This window comes from Sturnira hondurensis, unplaced genomic scaffold, assembly GCF_014824575.4.
Source record: "Sturnira hondurensis isolate 20B ecotype Veracruz unplaced genomic scaffold, ASM1482457v3 Scaffold0018728, whole genome shotgun sequence".
NCBI lineage: Eukaryota > Metazoa > Chordata > Mammalia > Chiroptera > Phyllostomidae > Sturnira > Sturnira hondurensis.
Genome location: NW_028091359.1, coordinates 18,326,248 through 18,331,654, shown reverse-complemented (window position 1 = coordinate 18,331,654; position 5,407 = coordinate 18,326,248). Strand labels below are relative to the sequence as shown.

General features: G+C 49.2%; 1 pseudogene; it reads right to left on the bottom strand.

Moving 5' to 3' along the window:
- Positions 1 to 593: 593 nt before the first annotated feature.
- On the bottom strand, positions 594 to 4,866 carry LOC119003595 (zinc finger matrin-type protein 2-like; annotated as a pseudogene).
- Positions 4,867 to 5,407: the final 541 nt, after the last annotated feature.

Below are 5,407 nucleotides of genomic sequence, written 5' to 3'. Positions count from 1 at the left end.
CCGAGAATTCCTTGTTATCTGCCTCCTCTGCCTGACTTAAGCCTGGAAACAATGACAGAGGGCGGTGCAGCCTTGTGCTGGGAATGGCGGGCTCCCTGGGTAATTAGGCCTGAGAAGGAATATGTGAAACCCTGTGAAACCTGCTTTGTTGGCTACGAATGCTTTTAGTTAAATGATAGAGGCCCGAGCAGAAAAAGAGTTTATATTCCCAAAGTTCTGAAGCCTTTTAGCTGACAGACCCTGATTTAGAAGAAGCCCTAATGGTTCTTTGTATACTACCTACTGTTTGCTGCCTGACAATGATTAATAAGTTGTACCTGAACTCCTGTGCAAAAAAACCAATAAAAGCCTGTCTAGGCAAGGGTCAGCATGCTCTCCCCTTGAGAGGGTGGCCAGGCGGTTTTGAGGCTCTCCCCACTTGAGGGAGTAGCCATGCCATCCCTTTTCCTCCACAAGACTCCACAAGACTCTTCCAGTCCATGTGAATTTGTCTCATGTCTCATCCATGACGCCGCGGGCACTGTGAACCAGTGCACGTGTCAGACACCCCCATGAAAAATGATGCTCCCCACACCCACACACACACTCCATGTTCAGCCCAGCAGAGGCCCAAGCACAGACGGCCTCAGTGACTCTTCCTGGTGGAACCAAGGCCAGAAACGCCCATCCCAACTCCTCCACCTCAGGGTCAAGTCCTCAGCCCTCCTCTCCTTCTCCTTCTGTTTCTCTTTCTTGTAGGCTTTGGCCTTTTCCTCTCCTTTTCTGAGGTCCTTCATCCTTTCCTCAAAAACTGTAATCCTTCTGCTTCTCTTCCATCTTCTTACCGACTTCAAAATGTTTCTTCCCCTGATCCAAGGTGGAACGTTCCACACGCACAGATGTGCCTGGGTCTCGCTGCTGTTTCTTCCATTCCTGCGGTCCGGGACGCAAACAGAGCCCGGCACGGCAGCATCACAGACATCACAGTGACACCCTCCTGTCTGAGACTGTGGGCAGTCTTGGTAATGACGACGGTCCTCCGGAGCTTAGATTCCCGGTCCAGCTTGTAGTTTCTGCCCCGGAGAGGCTGCGGCTGGTCTGGCTGCACTGGTTTTTCTATCCTTTTCTCTCTTCCGTGAGCCTCTTCTCAGCAAGCTTCTCATGTTCATCTTTGCCCCACTTTTGGCAAAAGTGCACGTTTTTTTGTCCCTCTGCCCAAAGCCATCTTCACCACGAAGTGTCATTGGCTGATGCTCCTATGTGCCCCGACCGGGGACCCACAGCACAACCCGCAATCTTGGTGTATCAGGTCAACACTCCAACCGCCCGAGCTACCTGGCCGCACCAGGGTTGGAGATGCTTTAAGCAGAGGAAGCAGCCTTGAAAATAGTCATTTGCTCACTGCCCAGGGTGAGCGAAACCTGATGCCAGAGAAGTGCGCAGGGCAGGGGGCTCATTTCAAGAACTCAGCAACGCCTCCACCTGGTTGTAATGCTGTTTGGGGTGCCCTGCTCAGTAGCCCCCTGAGAAGAGGTCAGAAGGCAATCAGCAAATTGCTCAAGTGTGTGCAGCCTTTCTCCGTGTTCTCATTAGCGAGTGTCCAAAAGAACGAGCAACTGTGACAGTGAGCAGCGCTGCTCTGGTTCCAATCCAGGATGAGGGGGCAGAAGCTGCAAACCCATCTGTTTTTCCCGTGGTGGCTGAGGCAAGAAGGGCCGGAGAGGGAGTCCGGAGTCCTTTGAAATCCTTTCCGCCCTAGGATGGAGATGGACGTAAGATGCAAACCCAACCAGGGGTCATTTGTGGAGACAGTGGGGAAACAGTAAAGACTGTGTTCACTTACCGGCCTTGAGCTCCTAGTTCTCTTTGGCATTATTAGGGAATCTTCTCATATTTTCTTCTACTATTTTCATGATTTTATTTCTTTCTCTTTTTTTGAACTTTGATTCAGTTGGAATTTGTCCTCATGTACAGTGTGAGGTAGAGATCCAACCTTGTTTTTTCACTGCCTAGTCAGTTGTTCTAATGGCATAGATTGAGAAATCGGTCTATTCTCCCACTGGCTTTCGACTCTGTGTGAGTTCTCCGGGATGGGGTGGTTCACCAGAGTCCCTGCTTTAGGTGGATTCCATCTTCTGTCCCCCGTCTCTGTGGGACTGTCCAAAGTGTATCTGAGAAGTGACTCCAAGTGCTTGGCTCATCCAGTTGCATTTCCAAGATCTCATCTCAGGTCTCCGCCAGTAATTCATTCCTACTTGTTAACTCTTTGATGCTTTAGAAAATACTTTTGTTATACTTTGTCCAGCTTTTTTATTATTCTTTATGGGGAGAGGATCGTTCTAAATTACCTAGTCCACTACCCCCGGAAGAGGGAGTTCTGGGTTTGGGTGGTAGAGTTCTCTATGTCGAACAGTCGACATAAATCCCTTATGGTCATGACATACTAATTTTAGTATGCTATATTCTACTTACCGATACTGTATTTGGACTTTTTGCATTTACATTAACTCATGAGATTCTCTAGGCATCTTGGCCACCAATGTACCATCCGGGTGGAGCAAGACCCAAAAACTCTGGGGCCACATGAGCCACGGCCACAGCCACGTCGGCTGCCGTGAAACACCCGGGCGGCCGAGGCAATGCTGGTGGCTTGCATCATCACAGGCTCAACTTCGCCAAGTATCCCCCAGGCAATTTTGGGAAAGTTGGTGTGAGGCAGCCCACTTAGAGAGGAACCAGAGCTTCTGCCCGACTGCCAACCTCGATAGACTGTGGACATGGGTCAGGGAGCAGACATGGGTAAACGTTGGGAAAAGCAAGACTGGAGTTGCTCCCATCACTGATGCGGTGTGATTGGCCACCACAGAGTCCCGGGGAAGGGAACGCTCCCAAAGCAGCCTGTGGCTGTGAAGGCCCAATTCTTCAGCAGAAGAGCTGAGGCGGAGATTGAGGGTGCTGTGGGGCCTGTGTGCTGGTAACTTGAAGCCACCTGGAGGGGAATTCATTAAATACTCACAAGTGAAAAAAAGAAAACAGAGATTCTCTATACTTATGTGCTTAGTGACATCTTCACTAATTTGGCATTAGTCCTTTGCTCACATTTTTTAAAGACTTTGGAAATTTTCCTTCTTTTTCTGTATCATGTAACAATTTAAACAGCCCTGGGGTTATCTTCTGTTTAAAGGTTCAGAGGAATTCCCCTGTGCAACCGTGCAGTGCCGTGGTTTTAATTGTAGTCATCAGGACCCTTGCTGGCTTGCTGGGGGGCTGTGGAGGGAAGATTTGTAATCAAAATGACAGACATTATGTGATTTACAACAGTGCACCCAGCTGGAGCTGGAGTAATTGCATGATTTTAAAAAATTCCTAGTAAATTTTCAATGCCGTGAGAGTATAAAGATGAAATTTTTGCATCTTGTTGCAAGAGTCAAAAAGCTTTGAAGTCTTCTTTAAAAAAAATTATTTCATGTTCTAGCCTTTTTCAAAGGCTAGAGAGACCAAAATATGTTCATCGAACCATTTCCCACACATTTACTCAGCTTTCTGGCCCATCAGAGCTCTGGAGATGTGTCTAGTTGCTTCGGGCCACAATGAGAGCCCCCCTCCAAACCCCAAAGCTAATCTTCTATGAAATGTGACACTTTGCTCATCAGAAAACAATTCCCATTTCTAGGCTTCTTCTGTGCACTGTCTGCAAAGAGGGAGAGTCTCATCTCTTTTACTGTCCCTGTAATGGGAGTAGCTGTGATCATTAAGAATAGAGAGGAAGGCAGATGGGAAGGGGGAACATCAAATCTATGCTCGACTGCAAAATCGAAACAAGCCAACAAAACCCCAATAGCATCAAAAGCCCAAAACTGCTTCCAGCAAAGTGCTACTTCTTAATGGACTCTTTTCTCATCTCCCCCTTGGAGGAAAATCATTCAGAGAGACCCTGATGCACAGCCGAAGGGCCTGGGGTCGAGTGACCTTTGCAGAGAGGCCGGCTGTCCTAGGAGATACAGGATGTATAGTGTGATTTGGAGCTTCAAAGTAATGGGAGACTGAGGGCATCTGAGTTGGAAACCAGCCCCACCCCCGCGCCCTGGACCCTGGGAAGAGGGCTGGCATCAAGTTCACTGCTAAGGTAAGAAATGGTTGAATTTCAGGACATTGTCTTATCCAGCCAGTATGCCCCCCTACTACGTGACCGGTGTGATTTTGCTGGCGAAATGAAGTCAGTTAGCCACCAACGGGGGAAAGGGAGAAATTTCAGTTGCCTGTGTTCATGTCTTTCTCTGTCACCAGACTGTAATATCCCCAAGGACGGGATTTACATTTTCAGTCTCTGATTCTGCAGTGCCTGGCACTCAATATATGCTCAGTACAGGAGAGAATGAAGTTATTAAGATAATGGTTTACATGGCCCTGGCTGGTGTAGCTCAGTGGATTGAGCACAGGCCTTCGAACCAGAAGATCACAGTTCAATTCCCAGTCAGGGCACATGCCTGGGTTGCAGGCCGGCTCCCTGCAGGTCAAGTTGGCCAACTCCCAGCAGGGGAGGCACAAAAGGCAACCATACATTGATGTTTCTCTCCATCTCTCCTTCCCATCTAAAGATAAATAAATAAATAAAGTCTTTAAAAAAATATTTACATGAATTTAGCTATTCATACATTGAGTGTTTATGGGGTACCTGGGTCAGGCCCTGTGCTGGGTGCCAGTAATAGATCAAAGGGCACCCCTAGTCTGCGCCCTCATGGGGTTTGTGGCCCAAAGGCATAAAATGTCCAAACCAGAGCGGGTAAGGGGAGAGACATTAATTGTGTGCTCACCCCGTGCTCCAGACAGGCTTCCCACCAGCTGTCGGTGGAACCTGAAGAGCCCAAATGGAGTCTTGCGGGGCATGGCGTAGATTCCGGGCTTCCTCTAGCTGCCTCTGCCACCGGTGCAGTGATCGTCGATGCGTGTGAAAAGATTAAGAAAACCGGGGCGCCGGCCTTGACAGCCTCTCAAAACGCTCAGAGATTGTAATCTGCATCCTTGCTGTCAATGGAGAAAGAAAACCAATGCAGGGAAAGGAAGAAAAGCGCACCGCAGATGGTGGGGGTGTGGCTTCCGGAGGGTTGGAGGCAGAGCTTTAAATCAGGCGGTGGCGTGCCCCCTGCTGGACACACGATTGTTCTGCAAGTAAGCGAGCATGCACGGAGCCAAGCAGGGAGGAGGCGGCTCGACCCCAAGTCTGAACAATGTTCCTCCCACGTGCAGAAAGCTAATCCCCAAGGACAAAAATCTACCAAGGCTGATCCATCCTGACCTTCCGGGGGAATCAGGAGTGGGTAAGTGGTGAACAGAACTCCGTCTGTAACCAGGTCCTTGGCTAGCCACTCTCCTGGCCAGCTTACTACCTCCTTGGTGCCTAAGTTCTCACCTTGGGCTCGCCCAGGGG